General features: G+C 39.7%; 1 protein-coding gene across 11 annotated transcripts in view; it reads left to right on the forward strand.

Moving 5' to 3' along the window:
• Positions 1 to 26042, forward strand: part of GTDC1 (glycosyltransferase like domain containing 1) — a 274459-nt gene that overhangs the window by 19479 nt on the left and 228938 nt on the right. For 7 of the 11 annotated variants that reach the window (XM_040069048.2, XM_040069037.2, XM_040069036.2 and 4 more), the window contains 2 exons: positions 2042 to 2183; positions 2372 to 2560. The exons of 1 other annotated variant lie outside the window; for it this stretch is intronic. The gene's annotated coding sequence lies outside the window, so the exon portion shown is untranslated. Of the gene's footprint in view, positions 1 to 2041; positions 2184 to 2371; positions 2561 to 17422; positions 17465 to 26042 lie in introns of those variants that run through there. 3 more of the 11 variants (XM_040069039.2, XM_040069041.1, XM_040069043.2) reach the window with 2 other exon arrangements.

A 26042-nucleotide genomic window follows, 5' to 3' on the forward strand; every position in this document is an offset into this window, starting at 1 on the left:
ATTTTTAAAATCCATGTGTTTTACAATACTGGGATGAGCAATGTCTCTTTGCACAAGAGCCTGTGTAGGAAATTGTGACTGTTTTTTGGACTTTAGTCAGAGTTACTTCTGAATATTTTTGTTCTTCATTGAGATTCTGCACGAAACAAACAGTCTGGGACCTCTGTGCTGCTTCACTGATGTGGAAGCATCTTTTCACTTACTTGTTTCCATTCCATGCTGTGTTGATCTTATTGTGGTTGCAATAATATAATAAATATATAATTTTATCTGGAAGGGTCCCTTAGAATTGTTTATCCCTTGTTTTCAGGTAGGATGAATCTTTTTTGAATCATTCCTGGCTTAATTATACATTAAACAAGATAATAGAAAGAGAGTCTAATTTATAACTTAATTGCTAAACTTTTTTTCTTAGGATTTGAGCTCTTCTGGCACTTCATTGTTTTTATCAGCTTTTCTGACTTCCAGAAACCTTTGAAGATAATTGCAGGTGATTGAGGAGCTATTTTAACTTGTTCCCATAGTATCCAACAGTAAAAGACCTCAGACTTTGCCAATTTATGTTTGTTTTGAAAAACATCCTCTCATCCTATATCTGCTTTATCTCTTTGGGACCTCAGACTGGAAACTCCCACAATTTGCTGCTGTTGAGAATCTCAAGATCTTCTGTGAAAATTGAAGTAAAATATGTAGTTTTGAGAAATAGGTAGTAACATGTAGTGAGATGTGTGATTGAGAAGTGGACAGATGTCAGCTTGTAGGTGCGTAAACATCACAATCTTCTGATCTTTGTGTGCAGTTGTCCCCTGGCTCCAACACAACCAGCTACAGGGTGAAGTGGTCATTTCCATTGTTCCTCAAAGTCAGCTTGCTCCTTAGACATCATTAAGCATAAACTTGTACTGTTTTAATGCTTTTTTTTTTGCCTTTTTAACGCCATTTTGCTTTTTTCTTATTTTTTCCCCTTTCCCATATCATTTTTTGTTTGGAGTAGAAAGCTCACACCTACTTTGCTAAAGATGGCAAAGGAGTGATTTCTGAAATTAACTATTAAATAAAAAAAGTTATATAAACATATCTGGACATCACATCATAGGGACTTCAGAGCTGTCTCAGGAGCCTCTAGAGCCACTCATGTTAATTGTTGCATATCTTGTAAATGTGTTTATTTCAAGTACTGGAAGCCTTCCAAGAAATTTCTGTATTTAAAAGGGCAAAAAGGATGTCACAGTGGATTTAGCCCAGGACAAAATAAAGTAAAGGTTAACTTGGACTTCCATCAGTGAAAGCTTAAAAGCTAAAAATAAATGCTGGTCACTATGGTTTTGTGATAGAAGGATTTGTGAGACAAAGCTGATTTTTTTTTTTTTAATAGGCTTGTGTGTCTGGCCTTTATTGCTATATTTGACTAATTTCTTTTGGAGCATTAAATCTTTGCAATGTGGTATTTTGATATAGAAACTTAGGTTGTATGTAGCTGAGACAGAAAAGATTAAAAATATCCTGTTGCTTACGGTCTAACTTTTAATAAGATGAGAAAGGCCTACAGCTTGTGGTTCCCCAATGTGTTTGTGGCCCACTTAGTCAGCAATTTCATTGGTGATTTAATTTTTGATTCTTTATTTTTCAGATGATGCAAAGAATGCTGGAGAAATACATCTGCAGTTAGTCACATAGTTCTGTCATCAAAATACAGGAAAACTGTAGCTGGGACAGAAAACACATTGTGAGAATACAGGGGAGACAGAGAGGGCTGGGACAGTTCAGCCTGGAGATGAGTGGGCTCAGGGGCACAAACTGAAATAGAGGAAATTCTGTTAAAATGAGAAGTTTTTTGCTGCTAGTGGCCAAACACTGGAACAAGTTGCCCTCAGAGACTCCATCTGTGGAGATAATGCACAAGTGGAGGTGGTCTCCTGGGGACCCTCCTGTTCCCTGGTTTGTGCAGAGGGTTTGGACTGGTCACTCTCTGGAGGTCCATGATTGTGGGATCTCCTGTCATTTGCCTTTATCTCATGTGTGGTGTGATGTGTCTTCACAGATGTTATTAAGCCAGAGACGTATTTGGGATAAATATTTGCGTGGTGTAGTGTTGGGCAGTGTTTGGATGGAGCTTCTTCACAGAATCACAAAATTGTTTTGGTTGGAAGAGACCTTAAAGATCATCCAATTCCAACCCACAGGTAGGGACACCTTTCACTGGACCATGTTGCTCCAAGCCCCAAACAGGGCTGGTCTTGAGCACTTCCAGGGATGGGGAGACCACAGCCTCTCTGGGCAAAGTTTAGCCTCTTCTTAGCTTAAAATAGTTGGAAAGTTAGACTAGATGGGCTCAAATTATCTCTTGTTTTCTCCCCCCAACTCTATTTAGATTGAAGACTACTACTACAGTTAGAAAAATTGCACTTGGAAATCTGTCCATTGGACTGAAGCAGGTAGGATGGAGTGGAAGAAGTACTGCTCACCACTGAGATCTATAGCCAAGATTCCCAAACTGCTCTGGTGAAGACCTCTGAAGCAGCACCACCTGGTATTTTACTGCTCCCAGTTTTGAATGCAGGTAATAATACTTCTGATAAATATGATGTGTTTGTTAGATGAGAAGGGGAGAGAATTATCTGTTTGAGGCTTGACTGGTTTGGAATTCTTGATGTTTTTAGATGTCTACTAATGATTATTTACTGTGCATGCCCTGAAATGATGGCATGGTTCACATTGTGCTTCCAGTATGTGTTACGTCTGACAAGGTTACAGGTTTCGGGAATGAGAGGAATCTTTCTTTCAAGACACAATTAGTGACATGTTTGATTTCTCTTTTTCTCCTTTTCAGTCAAAGTCTGGATTCATGTGATTGCAGCAGAGAGGGGAGATAATAAAATCATAAATGAAGTATGTCTATTAACAATTAGGCTGCACCTGTACTTCAGGTGGACTGGCTTCATGTGGCTGTAAAAGAGTGGCAGACCCAAGTGACAGCTGGGACCTACAACAAAACAGATATATATTTATTTACCACCCTGCTGCCTTCCCCCAAAAAATCAACATATGTTCAAACTAATGGTAGTCAGCAATGAAATGAAATTGTATTTTATAGTTTTGGTGGGGGAAATTAGTTTCCCTCACACTGAGAATTAATAAATTTGGTTGTATCTCCGACACTTCAACACAACTTCTGTGTCTCTAAAACTGCTCTGGGCCTGGGCTGTTTAAGGAAACAAGCTGGTGTGATATAGGGTGTGCCAGTGCCATTCCTTCTCTTCTCCCCCTTCTTTTCCAGTAGCTTCTGAATTCATCGGGCAACCTGTACTGAATTTATCAGAAGAGTAGGTGCTACAGGAAGTAACAGATTTTCAGCTACTCACATGAAATCCATGCCAAGGACTCTATATTTTTAAGCTGTGAATTAATTTATAATTAATGTTTTAATTATTTGTTTGTGTCCTAATTTTTTCCATGTTTTAAATTTAATTAAGTTTGAGATACAGGAGTAAGCAACAAATTCCAGGCCCTTCCTCCTTTCTCAAATTGCTTACAACCACCTTTCTCACTGGGGGGTTTTACCAGAGCTGTGGTGCCTCTGAGGCTGCTTTTTGCACAGGATTCTCATGAATTGGGCAGAGATGAAAGTCACATAACCGTAAAGGAGTATTGTGTTCTGGTGTGTGTCAGCAGCTGGAAGGGGATAGGTAGGGACAACCCTGTCCTGAGCTGGGGACAAACAGCCTTGTGTGGGAAGAACAGTGTCTCTGTCTCCCAAGTGAGAGAACTGGATGTGAGGAGAAAAAAAAAGAAATGCATTTCATGCAAGTATTACATGTAGTGTAACTTTTTTACCATGAACTGTAAAAATTGTATGTTTTGAATTCTTCTTACTGTGCAGTCATCTATGATTTGTATTATATAGGATAAGATTTCTCCAAACTTTGAGTCTTCAAGCTGCCCTTGTCAGAAATGATTCAAACATTCAGGTGCCCAGGTCTCATTGCACCTCCATGAAATTCTCACCTTCTCCTTGTAAATGCAGCTGAAAGTTACTTGGGTATTTTTTCTGAAATGCTTTAATTATGCACAGGGGAGGCATAGGCACTGAAATACCCTGAGCATAGGCAAAGCAGTCACAAGCCTGAGGGCAAATGGATGTTCCTTGGGGTGAGTTGAGATCCGATGGACACCCCCAGTGCTGCCCTTGGAGGTGACCAGCTTCCAGTGCTTCATTATTCCAGGTGTATCTGGGGTAGCTAAACACCACCTGTCCATCTGTGACTCATTTCACACTTCAGTGTGCCGTTAAGTGGCTCCATAAATGTTACTGATTTTCACATGCAGGCTTTGGCACCCAAGTGTTACTGTTAAGTGTAAAAAAAATAGAGTTAGTGTCAGCCTACCTAAGTTTTTGAAGTTATTGGAGGCTTACAGATGTTAAAGCTTAGTTCATCACCAGGAAAGGAAGAAAAATTTCCCTTTTAGGGTGGTGAGGCCCTGGCACAGGTTGCTCAGAGAAGCTGTAGCTGCCCCTGGATCCCTGGAAGTGTCCAAGGCCAGGTTGGATGGGGCTTGGAGCAACCTAGGGTAGTGGAAGATCCCCTGCTTGTGGCAGGGGATTGGAACAAGGTTCCCTTCCAATCCAGTAATTCTGATATTCTGCAGTTTTCTACTGCTCTATTGGTTGTTACTATTAGAATCTTTATTTTGAATTATGAAGACACAGCACTTCAAAAATCTGAGGAATGTGTCTTAGTGCAAAGCACACCGATATCCTGAGTTCAAACAGCAGCTGTGAGGAAGGAGCACAGACACTTGAATCGTGTGGTTACTACTGTGAACGTACTTCGGAGACTAAAACTAGAACCCTTTCTCACACTTTCCCCATGCAGAAGGAAAGGCAAGTGCAGACCTTGAATTGGTAGATGCTGTGTGCTCATATCTGTTACACATAGGCTGATAGGTTGGTTTTTTTATTTCTTTTTTTTTAATGACAACTTAAATTTGAATATTATCTACTGGAAATTTCACAGGATTCTGGTAAACAGTTAATAATTATTTTTAGGTGATTTCCAGTGTGGAACTTATTAACTCACCCTTTCAGCATATTTGGTGATGCTGTCTTCATTTATTTTTTTTGTTCATGAGACAATGCTGGTGTACTTATTCAGATGTTACTGGGAAACAACAGCTGCATGGGTGCTAGCTGGAACCTGCCGGTTCAGCTGGGCCAATGTGCTTGGTAGGACACTGGTGTAGTCAGAATACGTCTTGCAGGAGGAAATATTAAAATGTCAATTTTCTGTCTTGTATCTTTTATTGTGGGTTTTTTTTTAGTTTTTCATAAATATATTCTTAGAGCAGAGCAATTCTAAGCATGTCTTACAGGCCCACTTACAAGCAATTTAAGAATATTGCTTAGGATGGGCTTGAAGTCTTCTGAATATGCACTTTATATAGAAATGTGTATATTTATATGCATCCCTTCACTTTACGGATGTTGGACTTTTCCTGGTTTAGAGACCCATGTAGCAGAATAGGGGTGTGGATCTGTAGGATGCAATATTCTCACTGAGGCAGTCTGCACGGAACTCTTGATCCTGGCTCACCTGGAGCTTCAGAGTTGTGGAATAAATCCTGGATTTTAGAGTGTGGTAGTTTTGAAGCACTGAATGAAATTTCTAGGCCGACTGGTTCATCTCAGGTTAGAATGGAAACTAAAACCCCTCCCTGCATGTAGAGGGGGAAGCCTGAAGAGGAAATAATGACTTAAAAAATGCTTTTATCTGCTGTACTGAAAGAAGATAAAGGTGGGTTGGTTTTTTTTTTTTTTAGCTTTTCATTCAGACGAGCTGCATTTTGTGATGTAGTTTTTTGGCAATTTAATTACAGCCTTAAAAATGCATAAGTGACTGTACAGTCCTAAAAGCATTTGTCAAAACCTAATTGTGTGTTCTGTGGTCAGCAAAAACTTTCTGGTTGGGGTTGCATGTTTTTAGTCTGTGAGGCTATTGGCAGCTGAAAGAGTTGTGCATTTCTATATCCTTTGTGAAGCTGTAATGAAAATGAAGTTATCATTGTGAAGCTTCCAGTTTTGACAGTGAGAATGGCCCTTCGATCTCTGAAGGCTGCTGGGTTCTCCATATAAGTTGAAACCATAAACATTTTATGGCACAAGATGAACTGCTGGGATTCAAACATAAATTTTAGAAAGAAAAAGGGGAAAAAAGAGTGAATGCCTGCATCCATGGATGTATTGAATTGCTGCAGTAAGGAAGAGTCATATGGTATTTTGCTTAACTTCTGGACTTTGGGAAATTATAGATTCCAGGTAAATGGGACCTGCAGACATTCTGTGGGTAGGAATGACTTTACTTTGGTAAAATAGCACTTCTTGTTCAGCTTGTGTTGTTCAGATTGCTGAAGAATTTGACCAGATTAAGTACTTCTATGTATTAGTCATTGTGGAAGGAGAATGGAGTCCAAGACCATGGGCCAAAACCACAGTAACTTCCTTTTTTTTGCATAGAAGAGCACGCAGGGAAAAGAATATTTTCTTGTTCCTTCTTTGAAAATGAAAACAAAGGAGATTGACATCCTTTTACTCTTTCAGTCAAGTGTCACTCATCCTGAAGTTGTAATAATCAATTCAGAATGGCTACTTACACTTCTTTACGAAATTGGATTGAAAGAGCTTTGCAGATAAGTTAAAGAACACAGGAAAAAAAAGCTTATAACTTCACAACTTTAAACTGAATTAGTTGTTTCTTTGAATTGCTTGTTTTTAGTCATGTTGCCATAGGTATCAAAGCAGCAAGCTATTATCATTCCTTTGTAAGGATTGCTGCTGTTTTATGTTCACGTTGCAGCAGATCAAAGGATGGGAAGGGAAGGTGTGTTGTTTCAAAGATATGCAAACACACCTAGAAAGAGCTGGTCCAGGTACTGTGGATGCATTGACAGGGATTTGCAGATGGCAGCAGCATTGTTTCATTCCTGAAAATCTTTGTCTTAGCTGCTAAAGCTTTTTTCTGAGTTTTTTAAATCTCTGCCAGCTAAAACTTGCTCAGATGCTGCTGCTCCCTGTACTTACAGCTTTGTCTTGCTGTTTGGAAGGAGCTGGCTTGTTAACTAGCACTGAGTGTTAATGACAACATCCTGCTCTTACTGATCTGTGTTCAGCTCTCCTTCACCCAAAATAATGTCTCCATCTGAAGTGATTTGCAAAAAACTGTTGAAACTATTGCTGGAGAAGCTGTGGCTGCCCCATTCCTGGGAGTGTTCAAGGCCAGGTTGGATGGAGCTCTGAGCAATCTGGGATAGTGGAAGGTGTCCTGTGGCAGAGGGTTGAAATGAGAACCTTTATGGTTCCTTCCAACCCAAACCTTCCTATGATTAGATCTTTGATTCCTTGGAAGAAATCTGGAGACCTAAACATTCTCAGAATGGGGGAATGTCTCAGTTTCTGCAGTGATTATAACCAGCTGTGCATCTCCATGTAAGCAGTGTACCAACTACTTAATTCACAGATTAATTACTGATTAATTAGCTCTATCTTCTACTATCTAATGGGGTTTCAAGAGGGCTGGAGGGGGACTTTGGACAAGGGCCTGGCAGTGGCAGAGCAAGGCAGAGTGGCTTCACATGGGCAGAGGGCTGAATTAGATGAGATATAGGAAAGAAATTCTTCCCTGTGAGGGTGGTGGGGCCCTGGCACAAGGTGCCCAGAGAAGCTGTGGCTGCCCTTGGAAGTGTCCAAGGTTGAATGGGGCTTGGAGCAACCTGGTCTAGTGGAAGGTATCCCAGTCTATGGCAGGAGATTTGGGACAAGAAGATCTTTAAAGTCCATTCCCACCCAAATCGTTCTGTGATCAAGGAATAAATAAGAGAAACTAATTTTGGCATCAAAGCTAATATATCAGGTGTTATTGCAACACACACCAGGAAGTTTTGGCTTAACCTTGTACATAACTTCATACATGTGACTGTAATTTAGGTGTGAGCCACTAATCTGCCTGATGCTGCTCTCCATCATAAATAAGTGATTGTTTTGCTTATTTTTCTATAAGCGCATCTATCTAGTCAGGTCATGGAAATGCAACCTAAATGAGCAGATCCCCCAACTCACTCTTACAAGCAGAGCTGTTGGAACCTGTAGAGATTCTTGTACCAAACCCAGGGTATTTGGGAATGATTATTATTGTTTTTGCACTTGCATCTTTTTGTACTGTTTTTATTTAGTGTCATTTCACTAAATAACTGTTTAGTTTAATCCTAACTTGAAAGACCTGCTTTAAAGCTGCATGCAGTGACTGATTTTCTTTTGAAGACTGGAATCTATTTACAGAATCTCACTACTGTTTTTAACTAACTTCTTTGCAATGTTTTCTTTCAACTTTGGAAATTCATTAGCTGTAAACCATGTGTAAAATGTCTTCAGTCTTTGAACTGATGTTTTATTGAGAAGCCTGGCATATCTGTGAATCTAAATTAAAAACAAAAAGCCATTTAGTGGGGAAATAGTTAATAACAAAACATACAAATAGTGTCTGAAGAGGCTGTTAATTTGCTCAGGAAGTTTTCATTTTCTATAATTTGCTGCCTCATTATTTGTAGTAGTGAATCTGCTCCTTACCAATCCTTTACAAGAAGAAGTGAAAGTGGTGTTTACAGTTCTGGGTGGAAAGTACTGAGATAGGTTAGTGGGCATTGAAGTGAAATGTAAGAACCTATGCTATTGTCTGGAGTGATCATTCCCTCAGGACTGCAGATGATTCTAAGCATCTTCTCGGAATGGCTAAGATTCTCCAAAGTTTCTGACTAAATGCACCTCTGAACTTGATGTCAGCTTTTCCAAAACTGGAGTGCAAGAGCCTGGAGGTGAATATTCAGAGCTGTTCCAGGAGCTGCACTGGTGGTGCTGGTGGATGGTGTTCTCTCCCCATTTGTCTTATGGGGTAATTTTTGCTCTGTTATTTTAAGATTGGGATTTTGGTAGTCATTAAACTTCTCGTTATCATGGATGATTGAAGTTAATCTTCTAGTTTGAATAATTATGGTTTACCTACTTTTTACAGCCCCAAAACACCTGTTCTTTTAGTGCCATCAATGCATAAACTCATAGTAGATAAGTTGTAAGGTGATTTTATAAATGGTCACTGAGGTAGATGTTTTAATAATTTTGGAAAGTTAGGTAGCTTATGTAAAAAGTTGTCAACTTGCACTTTTTTCTTGTTTTATAAAGCATCAACCTTTTTGTCAAAAAATTGTGTGCTAAGGAACAGGTGAACATGATTAGAGGGATGGAGCACATCTCCTACAAGGAAAGGCTAAGAGAATTAGGATTGTTCAGCCTGGAAAAGAGAAACTTCAGGATGATATAATTGTGAACTTCCAATACCTGAAAACCTGGAGAGAGACTATTTATGTGGTTGCAGAGTGGCCGGGGGGAATGGATTCACACTGATAGAGCACAGGGTAAAATGAGGTATTGAGAAGGAATTCCACCCTATGAGGGTGGCGAGGCCCTGGCACAGGGTGCCCAGAGAAGCTGTGGCTGCTCCATGCCTGGAAGTGTCCAGGGCCAGGTTAGACAGTGTTTGGAGCAGCCTGAGATATAGTGGAAGGTGTCCCTGCCCATGGCAGGGGGTGGGACTGGATGAGATAAAAGGTCCCTTCCAACCCAAACCATTCCATGGTTTTATCTCTTAGTGAACAATATAAAATGATTATTTGCAAGTCACGTAGGTTTTGTAACTGCTACTCCTCCCTAAGCAACGTCTTTCAGAAGGTTCAGTGTGTTCTCTTTGAATATAAAGCAGTTTGACAACACTGGAAATGCTTTAGAGAACAGCAGCGGGTTGTTATATTGAAAGACTTGAAGAGGCAATACATTAGGCTAAAAGCAGTGGCACTACCTGCAGAGCTCACTGTACGTGCCCTTAAGCAAAAGATAATAATTAGTTGGTTGTATTCCCTTGCACACCTGCCCAAGTGTTGATGTTTATGAATTGCAAAGATCACCAACTCGAGCTCTGAACTGCCAGAGCTGTTTATGCCCTTTCAATTTTTAATTGTACCTATAAGATGTTTTGATGAGGGCATTTAATCCAAAGGGGTTTGCATGCCATAATCATACTTCTGGTGATTCCAGCACAAAAGTGAGGGTAGTTCTTCAAAATATTGCGAGTGTTAACTTCCACTTCAGCATTAATAATGAACATTAAGAACGTCTCTGAAAAAAGTCTTCATATTTTGTTGGTCGAACAGGGTTTGGTTGCTTGTGGGATGATGGTCATTAAAAAGTGGTGAAGTATCTGCTGTTGGGTAGCCTGAGGAGTGAAGCTGCTCACAGCTTGGGGATACCTTCTTTGCTAATTAGTTCATACACATTCAGCTCAGACGATTTGCACTTCAGTCAAAAGGAAATATTTGACTAGAATTGACTTTCTCCAGCATTCTGGTACAGTGAGTGCTGCTGCTGTCTTGCCTAAAACCAGGGGTGTAAGAACTTTGATTTAAATAAAAATAAAATGTAAATGATAATAGCAAGTTTACACAGGATAGGAGTGTTTTTTTGTATGTATAATGTATAATACATTTAAAAATATGTAGTGTATATATATGATTAAGTGTATAATTTATACCATGTATATTTGAAAGCATGTGTATGCAGGCTCCTTCAAGTTTTACCATCTTATTTCAGTAGTCTCAATGTTTCATTGCCTATTCCTGTAAATACAGCAAAACTAATAAAAAATAAGATAAAAAATAGGTCTGAGCCTCCTTGTGCCGAATATTCCATGTTTGATGGAGATGTGGTGAGCTCGTGGGGGACCTTGTATTAGCTGAATGTGGGGGGGGAAAGAAGTAAAATTTTATTTTCTGTTTTTCAACTGGAAGATGTTAACATGAAGTCTTAATATGAAGCCTCCTAGAGTTATCAGGTTTGACTTCTGCTTAGCAGAAGAACCATGTTTGCACTTTGGGATGGAAGGAAATAATGTAATTATTAATACAATTATTTTCATGCCATAGAATTAACAAAATTATATGTGTTGGAAGGAACCTTAAAGATCTTCTAGTTGGTTTTGGTGAGTTAAAGTAAGAGGGGGGGAAAAGAGAGCATGTGAATATATATTACCTGAACCATATTTAAGCCAATTTAAATTGGAGCTATCTCTACTGAAGGGTAAGAATGGGAGGAGTTTTTCACCATTCAAAGCAAAATATCAAAGTAAAAAAAACACAGTAGCCAGACTGAGGAGATAGAGCTAATTCCTGAGCTGCACAGGTTTCTTAGAGCTGTAGTGAGGCTATCCCCAATATAAATACAGCTGGTAGTATTTTGGTATAATTCCATTAGTTGTCATGGCTCTGTGTAGGTGATCCCATTGGGAGAGCAGGTGCCTTCATGTGGGGTGTGAATATGAAGCTGGGACATGTTTGGAACATCCATGTTCATCTTGTATAAAATACACAAATGTATACAGTATTTGTTTATAAATATCAACTAGCTAACAAAAAGAATTATGCAATGGCTATTATATATTATATCAAAATACATAATGTAACATATAGATTATTCCATGTGAGCCCAGCCCTGGGAGCTCTCCTGTGAGTAGGTGCAGCTCGAGGGAGGCTGGCAGAAGCAGACCTGGTGTATTTTTTAGAAGCCTTTGGTTAACAGCAGCCCCATTTCAGCCACGTGCTTTTCTGGAAAACAGCCTTTTCTTAGAAAATTTTAAGCCAACTGGCATTTTAACTTCAGTTCTGTAGCAGATAAGAATTTTTTTTAGATCATAGGAGATAGTGTATCATGTGTTGGTAGCCTCCATCACAGTTTCTCAGTAAATCTCATCTAATAGGTTTTGCAAAGCTTTAGTTATGATCCATTAATGTAAAATGAGTTAATTTAACCTTAAATATTTCTCAAATGATGATGTGAGCAGAATCTCTCATCCTGGACTTTCTTCCACTACTTAACCATTTCTGGTTTTTCAGGTAGAATAAAGTTACTCCTCTGCTCTAACAAGTGTGCAGAATTCAAATCTTGGCTTTTTTAATTTCTTGTTTTCAAATCTAGCTGCTTATTTTCTGAATACTTAAACATAGAGCAGCCAAGTGATTTAATTCTGTCAAATGCAGCCCTATCTAACACCGTATATTTATTTCTTTTACTGATCATTTAATGTAGGTGCTGCTGGCATAGTTTGCTAGGTTGGCAAAAACTGAAGAATCTCTGTAACAAAAAAATAGATGTTTTTGCAGCAAAATTAGTACAAAAAGTTATTTGGAACATTCCAGCAAATTAATTGCCTTACTGATGTAATTAAATTGAAATGGGGTGTACAATTCCAGTAACCTTTAGGCAGAAATAAATAGAATCTATAAGTAAAGAGGTTTACACATGCAAAATATAAATTCTAGGAACATGACTGATGCATTGAAGAGCCTGAACAGCAATTGTCAGAATTCTTTTAAGAAAATGATTCCTCAGAGTTGTGAAACATGAAGAAAAACACTTGTAGAGTCCCACCTAAACCCTGTAAACAGGGAAATTTTTTTTCTGCAAGAGGTAAGCAGTTGCTGCAGAATGCTGCAGAGGGTTACTACTTCTGTTTTAGTTGATTCATCCCTTTGCTATGCAAATTTTAAGTTTACAAGGATTCAGTACTTTTATTTAAGAAATATGCCTGCAGGCTGTATTGGTAGGCTTTAGGGAGATATCTGGTTTGGTGTGAAATAAATAGTTGTTCAAAGATCACATGAATTCATGTCTTAGAAGATGAAAAGTGATGCTGTGAGCGTTTTGAGAGCACCCCCCTGTACCCAGCATGTGAGCTCGCCACTTGGTTTTGGTTTTTCAAAGAAACCTCACCAACCTCATGGAAAATCACAGACCAGCGATGTGTCACCTTAGAAATGCAAGAATTAGGGCTTGAATTTGAGACACCCCAAGCTCTGGGGGGTTGATCCTTGGAGTAAATCCTCACTGGTCCTGGTTGAGGGAGTAGTTGCCTTTTCTCCAGCTTCTGTCTTCAGTCCATTGGAGGGCTCAGCTTTTAATGAAGGGATTTAAATGCCGTATTGCAGGTTTATGTGCTTGTTGTAGGCATCCAAGTCTGTGTATTTTGAGTAAAACAGGAGGAAAGAAAAGCAAACCTGAAATAATTTGAGTAAGAGGCAGCTTTGGTATTTACAGTTGGTGATGAAGATTTGTCTTGCTAAAGCAAGCAAAACATTTACTTAAAAGCTATTTGCTGCCTAATATGAGCCACATTTTAATACACAGTTACAAAGTTAGAATACAAATTTAATAAAAATTAGGTTGAAAGCCAGCTATTTTATTAAGCCCAACCTCTTTTTATTCTGTTACTGTCAAAAATATTAATCAGCTCTTCCCTACAGTGTGAAATTCACTCATGGTGCAGTTTTACTGTCTTTCTCTCACCCCACATAATTCTTTCTGCAGTAGTTTCTTTTCTACTGCAGAGGAGCAGCATGTTTGGGAAATAATTATTTCTTTTCTGTGTATAACTTTATCTTCATTTATATAACTGTAATGAGGACTTTAATGCCTTAATGATCTAAACTGAAGAAATTACTTTGCTTGTTACCTTTTGTTATAGATGACTGACTTAAACACCTGACTTAAAGTGTAAATCAACCTAGAAATATAAATGCCTGAACTTGTTTGTTGTGTGCATACTCAGGTAATAGCCACTGAAATTAAAACTTCTGATGCTTGTCTATGTGAAAAAGTCACTACAGTGATTTAAGAGCTGATGGAAATAAATCGGTGTTCTCTAGGTGAGATGGTAGCAGCCCTTCCTTGTGTGCTTCCTTGCTTCTCTTTCATACCTTCCCCCAAATGTACTCCCTCATCTTAACTTTGTCATTTTTAATTCTGTCCCATTGTTTCCATTGAGAGGGATTAGTAAAGATAAATTTTAGCTTTCCTAGCATTAACTTTAGCTTATATCTGTCACACATTTCCCAGCTAAACTAAATACTGCCTTCTTGGGTTTTTTTCTTCCTTTTCTATGCTGTCACACTTCATTGGAAAGAACCGGACTACCTAGAGCAGGGTATTGGGTTTTTAATGAGGAAAAATGATTAATAGTTGTGTATTTTCAGAAGTTTGAGGTTTTTTTTTTTTTTCTGCTAGCCTTTCCTGATTGTCAATGGCCACGGGACCAGTGCAGAGCTGTGGGTGTCTGGTGTTGCTTGGTGGAGGTACAGCTGCCAACCCAATGGCCTGAATGGTGACCTCACCTGGCTGCTGGGAGCTTCTAGCTAGTGCCAATTAGGCATGGAAGCAATTAGAATAATGTACTTGGCACTGGTGAGGCCACATTTCAAATAGTACGTTTAGTTTTGAGCCCCTCATGACAAGGACATTAAGGGGCTGGAGTGTGTCCAGAGAAAAGGAATGGAGGTGGGGAAGAGTCTGGAGCACAAGTCTGATGAGGACCAGCTGAGGGGCTCAGCCTGGACAAAAGTCATAAATGGGCTGGACACACTTTTCACCAACTTTTATTAAAAAAAAAAAAAAAAAAATTGACATGGAAACACACCACCAAACAACATGAAGTAAACTCAACCTGTGTGTCCTGGCCAGTCAGGATCTGTGTTACTGCGTTTTTCTGTTCCCAAAAGGCAGTATGCTTATTATTTGTGGAGAGGAAGAACAGAAAATGGTATTTTATAGAAAAGCTGCCTGTCTGTATCATGGCCTCTACATGTGTGAGAGCTGAAGCTTTCTCCTGTTGACTTAGCTCTGGATTTTTCCATAGCACTTGAGTTCTCAATTCACTTTCCTGCCTTCTGATACTTACAGATTTTACCCATTCTGACAGAGTACACAGATAATTGTTAAGATAGAAATTAGCACAGTATTTAAGGGTGTTTTTGTTCCTGAATTTGACAAAAATTGCTACATATTTACATATTCAGGTTTTCTTAGGTACTGATTTCCTCCTGCGTGTAAGTAATGCTCTTAGCAGCGACAGTGCTTTGAACTGTCACTTCATCCCGCCTGAAGTTAATTACTCAAAAACTGATGTGGGTTTTTTTTGTTTTGTTTTTTTTTAACTTTCCCCATTTCCCTCTGCTGTGGGTGTCACTGAGGTAGGAATAACTGCAGTGGAGTGAAGAGCGGAGCAGTTGAGCCTTTGATCATGTGGAAGTGCGAGCGTGTGTTGCAGTTTGCGCTGGCTGCACGAGGCTTACGCCGCCGTGTTCCCGGGATTCCTGGCTTGGGGGAGATTTGGGAAGTCCTTAGCAGGCTTGGCAGTAAAACCCAAATATCCTCTCAAGCCAGAGTGCTTTAAGTCTTTGCTCAGACTGCTTAGTAGGCACAGAAGGAGGGAGATAATATATTTTTAGCTTTCAAATTCAAAGGAACCTTTCAATTAAAGGGATTCTTGACAATTTTAAAATCTCTGTTCTTGCTGGGTTTGTACCAGATGATGAGGAATGGGGTCATTGTGATTTTTATTTTCTTTTGGAGTGGAGGAAAAACCTATCATATTTAACTTGTGTTGTGGCAGTTTAAAGCATCAAATAGCATATTCTCTATTTCCTGTTTTTGGTAGTTTCTCCGAAAGGATTAGAAAAATAGGCCTATTATCCTGTGATGTTGTGTGTAGGACACTGAATATACAATACTTTAGGTACCAGGAGGTTGCTTTCAAAATAATTGCAGAGGATGATCTGATTTTTTGTGACTTAATAACTCGCTACATGCGAAGTCATACAGGTTGTGTGAGGATTTTTCCTGCTGCTGGGGGCAGTGAAGCACAAAACTCGAAATAGTTGTTTTATATATATGTATATTTGTTTGTTTTTTAAGAGAAAATAAGTGTCCCAGCTCAAGAGAGAATTCTGCAGTGTGAAACAACATGGGATGACAGGGCAATTCAGATTGGGACTGTTCTTTGGAGGCCACCTAGTCCAACCTCTTGCTCAGGGCAGGGTTGGCCATGAGCCTGTGATACCTACATCCAAGAGTATGTAATCATGGAATACTTGAGTATTGCATGATCTCTCTGGAGTGTCTGCATTTCATCTAGTGCAGTTTTCTATTTCACATCGAGGGATATGATGCACAAGGCTGCATTTATATTCTTTACATTTTAAAATGTGCTTTACAAAGGCTTCAGGTCATTTTTATTCTCAAGATTTAGACTCTGTGTGATCTGAATTCAGGCCAGTACAGAGTGAAGCAGGTATCTCCTTGGACTGTGTTCTGGGATTGTATGTAAAATAGAGAAGTATTTATATTTTTCCTTGGTGCCAACAATGTCTTCCTTGCAGGTATTTTTTTTTCTGTAAAGATTTAGTAAGCTTAATAGTTACTATGACACTTGTAAGTGTATCCATTCTGCAAAGAATTGAAAGAGGTTTTTTTTTTTTTTTTTTTTCCTATTGGCATTTGAAAAGCAGAAAAAAGTGACTGCTTCAACAGAATTTTATTAATGAATGATTTACACTGGTTCCACCTGTGACCATGTGATTAGTCCTTCACTGAGCAACAATGGGTATTTTCTTTCTGCTTTTATTTAATTTCCAGGAAATGTGTCATCTGTTACGTTAACTGCTGCCAGTATACCCCGTATAAACTGGTATTTTTTATTTCCCTGAAGCATAAGATGAATACCCACCCATATCCTTCTGGAACTAGAGTGTTAAATGAATTGGGAATTTTATTGACTATATCTGATTCAGCAAGCCAAAATCATAAAAGTTAAAATATTTATTAAATGCACTAGACTGTAAGATGCCTTGCTCCCTGGTAGTGCAAAAGATAGATATTTTCACTTTTAAAATTCTATCTTAATATTTTATTACAGCAATACAACGTGTTATAGAGGTGGACAAGCCTGCAGATTGAAATGTGGATAGTCCAGATTGTTCCTTTCCCTCGACCATATGGTGTAGTTCTAAAAGCCTTTTGTACGCTGTCTGTTCAGTTAATTGTAAACTCTGTCTTTAACGTACCTTAAAAATGAGATATATGTGAACTAAAAGACAGCATATCCTCTGGTAAGTAAGGTTTGCTCAAATAAATCTAAATTCACAGTCCTGGTCTCTTGGTAGATTTTCTTTCTGGGTGAATTTAAAAGTCTTTCACCGTTTCTTGGTAACGAATGTGAAGCCTGTGTGTGTGGAGAGACAGGTTTTTCCATTTCCTCCCCGGGAAGGGGGGGTAGATTTGAGGATATAATGAACATTTCATAATATTTTTGCTTGGCAGACAGCTCTGCCAGTGGGTGATGTGCAGGAACATCGAAGATTTCTGACAGATGGATGGTAGGACTGCTAATACACCTACACACGCTTCGGCGTCTGATGTTCCCGGTGTTGCTCTGATGCCCAAGAAACTCGTGCTCATGCTTTGGTCTGATGTTGCCCAGTGAGGGGCTTCAGCAGAGCAGAACCAAGCTTCACTCAAGGTCTTGATACACCACAGAGAGGGGTAATTCATTATATTCCTCACAAAGCATTTATTATGGAGGTAAATGGGTTTTTAACGTAATAAGGAGGTAAAAAATTAATTGTTAGAGAGTTTCAGAAGCAATTTTATCTTCTTTCACCATGAACTATATGGGAAAAGTGGCTGTTCAGAATGCAGATGGGGTTGATATATCTAAAGGGGAAAACACAAAAGAGTAGGAGCCTCACTAAAATTAATGTTCTGTGGGTTCCAACCTGGTTTTAAGCATTGGAGAGTTTCTGTGTGGCTTTGGAGGTATGATCCACCATAATTAAAAAAAAAAAAAAAAGCCAAAACATTGGGAATAAAGCAAGAAGTAAATGACAGTAGTGGAGGGTGAGATTAATGTGCTGAGAGGCCTCTCATAATGAGACTTAATAATCTCTGCTGCATATCTGGAGTTTTTGCAAGATTTCAGATAGTTCTATCAATGGCTGAGTGCAGAGGAATTGGTAATCTTAGTGGATGTTGAAAAGAAAAAAATGCAAATTTTTGCACCTAGAGAGGTTAAATAACTCCAGATTTTGTGCATGCAGAAGGAGAGAAAATTTTAGCAAGTCATCTCAAAATGGAAACAAATAGTAACCAATAGCACCTTTATTTTTTTCCAGTAGTTAGTATGCTTGTTCTGAAATAATGTAAGAATTGTGAATTTAGTTAATATATGGGTAACTAAATAGCAAAAAGCTGTTGTAAAATTTTAATTTTCCTTAAACTGACTTTTCATGTTCCTAGACCTTGAGAATCACAGAATGATTTGGTTTGGAAGGGGCATCTCATTCCAACTCCCTGGCATGGCAGGGACACCTTCTACTGTCCCAGGCTGCTCCAAGCCCCATCCAACCTGGCCTTGGACACTTCAGGAGATCCAGGGGCAGCCACAGCTTCTCTGGGCAACCTGTGCCAGGGCCACCTCACCCTCCCAGCCAGGAATTCCTTCCCAACATCCCATCTAACCCTGCCCTCTGTCTGTGGGAAGCCATTCCCTGTGTCCTGTCCCTTCATCCCTGTTCCAAAGTCCCTATCCAGCACTCCTGGAGCCCCTTTAAGCACTGGAAGGGGCTCTGAGCTCTCTCCTGAGCCTTTTCCTCCCAAGACTGAACACCCCCATCTCTCTCAGCCTGTCATGATAAAAAACTTTGTATTGCAGGTTCTTCTGAAAGGTCACCTTTGTGTGGTGGTGAAAAAGGAGTAGATGGGTTTGTGTGCTGCAGAAACAGATCGTGCTCAGCTGCAGTCTGTCTGGGGGGATGCTCTTTCCACTGACCAGCAAATTCCATGAAGCCAGTGGCATTTGGTACTTTCTTTGCTGTAGCATGAAATCAGGGGGAGCAAGAAGTGTCTGGGGGCAGAGCTTCTGCGTCTTGCAATTCAAGTAGTTCAGAAGCTTTAGAGTGCAAGAAATCACATGTAATGCTTAAAGAATCCAGCTGTAATTTTGAGAGCTGAAGAAGAAAACAGTGGCTGAACACTTATTGCAGCCTCCATATGATGAGAGCAAGTTCTCAGAGCCTGCAAGATGCTGCTTGCAGTATTTATGAATAACAGAGCTACCTATTTTTACTGTGCACTGGCAAGTGTAGGCTCACTTCATTAGAGCAAGCAGTACCAACAAGATGTGCTAACTTGTGTGGTTTAAAAAAAAGTCTAATTTAACTTTTCATGCTCATTCTAAAATAAGAGAAATCAAATCATGGAAAAATCATATGACTTCAAAAACATTTAACAGTTGTTTTGTCAAAAAAGCCTTTTATCAACTTGTATTTTAATGCAAGGTTCTATGACTTCAGTTGTCTCCATGTCCATTCAGAAACATTTATTGTGCCACCTTAGCTTACAAAACATCAGAGATGGCCACTTTTATACAGGGCAGAGCTGTTAAATTTGTGAAAATAGATAGGGAAGTGAAACTGGAGATTTGACAAGGAAAATAAGGCAAGAGGATTGTGAAGCTTTTGCCTCTGAAACACTGAAGAAATGACTGTCTTCAGACAGGAGGTTTTCTGATGAGGAATATGGCAGAATGGGCAAAGAGAAGAGTGAGATTGTGGACTGTCAGATGGTGGATGGTGGATTCATGCACGAGTTGGAAGTGAGAGCAGTTTGAGACAGGAAAAATTACTATGTGACCCATCAAGATAGTAGTTGATGTGCTGTTTGTAAGTCAATCCTGTGTAGATTTTGTTGTATCATTAAAAAAAAATTCAAAGAAGAAAAAAGGGATGTAGGACTAAGGAAAGGAAAGTACAACATGAAGCTATGACAAAAGTAAAGAGAACAGGGAAAAAAATGAAATTAAGAGATGTAAGTGAAAAGAGGAAATCAGGGATTGTTATATAAGAAACAATTCTCATGTGGTTTCAAGAAATGTGGATTTTCCTTTTGAAGATGGAATTCATCAGCTATCCAGATGAAGAGGATACAATTTTGTCTCATTTTCATAATGAAGTAATGGAACTACAATCTGGGTAAAAGGTGTATTTGTCTGTATTTTCCTAGAAGGGATGATACTAATGATAAATCAACGCTGTATTTCAGAATATTTTTCTCACATATGGCAAAGAGTCAAGTAAAGTCCTGCTGGTTTGAAAGAGAATGTGTATTGTGGGAGTAGGGACATACGAGTCACTGTTCCTTTCTTCTGCACTTGGTTTTACTGTAAAACTACTGTTGGGAAATGGTGCAAATCACAATTTTTAATTCAGGCTTTCTCATCTGTAAAGCAGAGATAACAATACCTACCTGCCTACCTCACAGGAGTGTTGCGAGGTTTAATTAATGTTTGTTAAGCTCTTCAGCATTTTTGTATAAAAGCAGATAAATGAAACCTCTTGTTGTTAATAATGGGAAAACCCCAGGCCGAAGGTGTAGTATGATTTTGGGGTGGGAGGGAGGAGGTAGAATAATTACAGTTTGTTGTTTAAAGCTTATTTAGACAGAACAATTGACAGTGTTTGGCTAGAAGTTATATTATTAGTTCTGTGTAAGACTCCAAGCTTTTTCTTACAAATTGCTAGCAATTTAAGCTTTTACACAGATCCAGTGTTTTATTTTAGAGTCATGGAACTGTTTGGATTGTGAGGGACCTTGAAAGTGATGTAGTTTCAACCCCCTGCCATGGGCAGAGACACTTTCCACTATCCCAGGTTGCTTCAAGCCCTGTCCAACCTTGCCATGGACATTGCCAGGCTTGGGACATGTTAATACAGGTTAGGACTCCTTTGGCTTTGCAGAGTTGAATAAATCGTCTATATTCCATTTTTGCTTCCACTGTAAGGTAAGTTCCTTATCATCTGCCTATATATATATTAAACCAATTGAAGTATTTCTGTCATCAAACACTGTGTCAAGGTTTCTAGGACTGAAGTGTAGTATTTAGAGGCTGGGCTTTGGAACAACAAGGCAGTAGGCAACACATGAAGTTCTCTGTATGCATGAATGTGTCTCTACAGTGTAATTTAAGCAACCCTGTAATATGGTCAGGAGGAAATTTTTGAGAAAATCTTTGGCAAAAGTAATTGAGTGAAATAGTGTTGAGTGATAAGAAAATCAGTGGGGGATTAACCTTGCTAAAGCTTGTTTCTGAAGTTTATTTTCCTTCTTCAGATAGGATACAGTCAAAGCAACCATTCTAGTTACAGTCAAAGGAAACGCTGTGTGTATTCCCCAGCACGTTTCTTAGAATCCACTCTGCCTGTAGACTCCAACTTTACAAACGTAGTGGTGTGTCAGCAACATCCCAGGTGTCATTATAAATGCCAGCAGTATGTAAGTGGTATTTGTAAATAAGCTCAAACAAGTGAAATGGTCTGTGTTAGTCAACCATTCTGCACCTTGGATACATTGAAGGCTGATGCTTGGTTGAGTAGCTGAGCTAAATATCAAGTAGTGTTACACAGCTTCAAAAGAAACTCAGCTCTAAAGAGAAAAAGGCAGACTTTTTTTTCTAAGTCATTCTGTAAATGCCCAAGAAGATGTTTCCGTGAGTGTTAAGAAACCAACTCTCTATAGACTCTAGGAAAAATGGTTTGTGGATCTCTCTTGCCCATGCTCATTCAGAGCTTCAATGGGGAGGCAGAGTGCTGCAGCTCTGAAGAGTAGCTTGAATCATCCTGCATGAATATTGCTCTCTCCAAGGATATTGGCATGCAAAACAGATTCTGTTCATCTTAGAGGATGTTGAATGCACCTCACACATGGCTTCATAGCTACTTTGAGATGAACAGGCAGAGTTTGGATTAGGTTCTTGTCAGTGGAAGCAAGTGTGTTTGTGATCAATGCAGATAGGTGGAAATAATTCCCTTTTTTCAAAGCATTTGCTTGGTATTGCTTAATTTGGGTGCCCTGTCTGTGGTGTGTAGTGTTTTTTTGTTTTTTTTTTTTTTTTTCCCCGCCATGTATATTTTCTGAAGGGAACTTATTATTTTCCTTCCTGCCCTTTCCCCTCCCTCATAATTATATTTTATCTTTAGTGGTCAAAGGTGGAGACTGTCCAGGTTTATTTCTGCCTTAAATGTGGGGCTAAATCAGTTTCATAAACACCTTTAGGTATCTACTGCTGACAAAGCTTTGTGGGATTAGTCTCTGCTTAAACACTGATGGGAAGATTGGATCTGAAAATATTCCAAAAGATCTGCATCATTCACTCTGTAGTAAGGCCCATGTAATACCTCTCTTGGCTTCAGATCCACTTAATAAAAATGATTTTTGAAAATCACAGTATAAATACATAGTTGAATGTTGGTTTGGTGTTATCTCCATAACCAAAACACTGCCAAATCTCTAGTCTAAACTTACTCTCTGTGAGTCTGAAGCCATTCCCCGTGTCCTGTCCCTCCATCCCTTGTCCTCAGTCCTGCTCCAGCTTTCCTGGAGCCCCTTTAGGCACCAGAAGGGGCTCTGAGCTCTCCCTGGATCCTTCTCCAGGTGAGCACCCCAGCTCTCCACGCCTGGATCCAGAGCTGAGGGGCTCCAGCCCTGGAAGCATCCTCATGACCTCCTTTGGATCCACTCCAACAGGTCTTTTGTACATGGAAAATAACCAGAAGTTTCAGCTGCAGCATTGCTGTGAGTCTGACTGCACGTGGAACACTGTTGTGAGGTAACACTGCCTTGGTTACAGAGGTATTTCCAAACTCTCCATCTGCTGTTGTTCTCCAAGCCTCCAAGAGCTGCGTATGGCTGCTGTGAATGCTTAACTGGGGGTATTGCCAAAAATTTCCCAATGGCCAGAGTAACTGCACAACCCTGATGTCTTTAGTACGAGTCAGAACAGATCTTTAACTTGCTGGCAGAGCCTGTGATATTTGTGGCTTTGAAATGAAGAAGTGGGAATATTAAGCGCAGACCTTGCGTGTGTGAGGTGTGAGTGGTTTCTTGCCTTGCCTTGTAATGGTATTTCTGGGATTTTTATCAGCAGTGTCAGCAAGAGTGCCTACTAATAGCCAACAAAACTTTAAATAGTCTGGATCTTCCAGTAATGACCTTAAAATAGTTCCTTCAGCTCTGAGCCCTGCAGTGAATGTGTTTTGTTCTCTGCTCCCCTGTAGTCATGGCCGTTATAAACCATACTTAATGTTCCTGAACTCCCAATCCTGGAAGTGTTCAAGGCCAGGCTGGGTGGGGTGTGAAGCAGTGTGCTCTAGTGTAAGGTGTCCTTGCCTGTGGGATTGGAACAAGATAACCTTTAAGGTCTCTTCAAACCTAAACTATTTGTTGATTCTTAGTGTTGTACCAGTGTGTGGGAGGAGTATGCCAGGTTTGCAGCTTCTGTGGTGGTACAAGTGGAAGGAGCTGATAAGTGACAGCATAATTTTGGTTTTGTTGAGCAGGATGTTTTATTTTGATAAGGGTTTTCAGGTTTTGAAGGAAAGTTTTATGAGTGTGGTCGGTTGCTCAAGCACAGTAAATTGTTTTCAGACTTTCTTTTTAGATAGGTGTAGAAATGATTCCCAAATGACCCTAAAGCTGAAATCCTAAGTGAGTTGTACTGATACATTCATGATTTATAATGAAGTCAAATTAAAAAAAAAAAAAAAAAAAAAATCCCAGTTCTTAATTCTCTTTGTTCAGGACTACAGTGCTGATTGTGGGTTCTAGCCAGATTTTCTTATGTGCAATAAAAGCCAAGTTTTTAAGGCCCTTGTTTTTGTGAGCATTATGATTTTAATGGCACTTTTCAGCCATCTGAGAAACTTCAAGGAAAAAATTTACATCTTGATGTCCTCTGTGAGTGTCCTTGCCTCGCTTTATCTGTGGCACTGTTAAAAAGGGCCACACTTGTTTCATGTCTGTTAGGGTCTCCCCCAGACATGAATATTTATTTGCTTTGCAGTATCTGTTTTGAAAACATCAGCTCAGAACCTAAACTTGTTTACAAAACAACCAAAATAACCTTCCAAAACAGATTGTTTTGAGATGCTTGTGTGTCGCTTTTATTCATGGAAAACAAATATTTCCTGCAATGCTCACCATTTCAATTGGCAGATGATACCAGACATGTTTATTTAACTCGTGTCAATGTTTTTCAGCTTTCTGCAATGTGTGTATCCATAGATACTTCCCAGTGGAGGAGGCAGACCCCTTAACTTTCTGATACTTGTGAAGTAAAATAAAATGTATGAATACACTTATCTTCATTGCTTTAAGCCGATCCTTGAAGTATTTTGCAAGCTCTGCAGACAAGGGGATGGAAACAAGTGACTTGTTTCATTAAATTTGGTATTCTTGGGTCAGCAGAGATGCTGGGAAACACTTGCAGTGAGCTGTCAGAAAGCATTTTGGCCAGAATCTGGAGCCTTTAATATTTCTAGAGCACTTTCAGAGGGCTTAGTCAAAGCCTGGTAGGGAAATTATTTACAGGAAACAGGGTGCTGCACCACTAAATCAAATTGGCAACTCCTATTGTGCTGGATTTATAAATTGATGTGGGTAACATGTCATCTGCATGTCAAGTTGGAAATAGGATATAAATATTGTTAACATGGAAAAATATGTTTAGTGCTGTATGAAGCTCTCATTCGGTATTGTGTGATGTTTGCTATTGACTCTGAGAGCTTTTGAGGGGTTTTTAAAAGCTATAATGTGTTGCTGACTGCACAGAAGTTAACAAGAGGTATTTCTGTTCTCTTGGCTTCATAGCATGAAGCCCTGGTTCGTCTCCCTCCTGAGGTGAAAAGAGTTGGGCAAGTGAAAGACAAAAAATATTTCATCTGTTGAATTTTACTACTTAATATTTAAAACTGAGGACTTTTTTTGTGCAGGTAATATTTCAAACTTGAAGTTACTTGGTGAATTCCAAGAGCATCATACCCATAGTACTGTAGGGATCCAGTACTTAAATATTGCTTTGCATCTTATGAACAAACCTGATCACTTATTCTCTTCCCTTGGTGAAGGATTTCATAGGTTGGTAAAATCTTCATGATTGTCCTTTTGTATTGCTTTAGTAGCAGGTCTTAAAGTAAAAAACATGGCAGGTACTTTTGGCTCCCTTTTTAAAGTCCATTTTCTATCATGGTTGAAATAAATTTTGAAGTAATCTTAGCTAACGTGTTTTGTGGACTTTGCACCACTGAATGCATTGGGTTGGAGGAGATCTTAAAGCTCATCCTGTTCCCATCCCCTGCTGTGGGCAGGGACACCTTCCACTATCCCAGGGTGAACCAAGCCCAGTTCAGCCTGGTCTTGGACACTCCCAGCGATCCAGGGACAGCCACAGCTTCTCTGGTAACCTGTGCCAGGTTGAGGTCACCACCTCATAGGGGAGAATTTGTCCTCATACCTCATCTGACCTTCTCAGTGTGAATCCTGTCTCTTCATTCCTTGTCCCAAGTCCCTCTCCTGGAGCCCCTTTAGGCCCTGGAAGGGGTTCTGGGGTCTCCCTGGAGCTTTCTCCTCTCCAGATGAGCACCCCCAGCTCTCCCAGTCTGGCTTTACCAAGTCCACATCTCTCTCGTCCTGAGGACTCCAGAGCTGAGTGCAGCGCTGCAGTTGGGATCTCATGGAGCAGAGAGGCAGAATCCCCTCCCTTGACCGGTTGCCCCATGGCTTTGGATGCAGCTGAGGTCAGAGCTGGCTTTCTAGCCACCTGCCCTCAGAATTGCTCCTGTGTGTGGGACCCCTGCCTGATTTCACAGTTGAACTCGATTTGACAGTAGATCTGATTCCGTCCTTTTTGTGGACTCAAGGTGTGACTGAGGATGCAGATCCTTTCATCACATATTCAAAGGGATACCTTCTGACTGCAAAACAAATCTGGTTTGTACTCACTCAAGTGTTGCTGCTTAGCATCTCAGGCTACCAAGCCTAATGTTTAAATTAACTCTTGTAATTCCAGCTTTTGTACAAGAGCAGTTTAATCCCTCAATCCCAAATTTGTTGACCCAAGAATGATTTGGTCTTCATTTAGCGTTTCGCTGCTTCAAATTTGCTGGGGAAAACAAATCAACTTTTTGATATAGGGTGATTTTTATTACCTCACCGAGTGACTAATGATGGCTTCTAGCAAGTCCTTTGTCTTTTAATCAATCAGCTAACACGAACTGTAGACTGTGACTTT

The sequence above is a fragment of the Hirundo rustica genome, chromosome 7 (genome assembly GCF_015227805.2).
Source record: "Hirundo rustica isolate bHirRus1 chromosome 7, bHirRus1.pri.v3, whole genome shotgun sequence".
Lineage (NCBI taxonomy): Eukaryota > Metazoa > Chordata > Aves > Passeriformes > Hirundinidae > Hirundo > Hirundo rustica.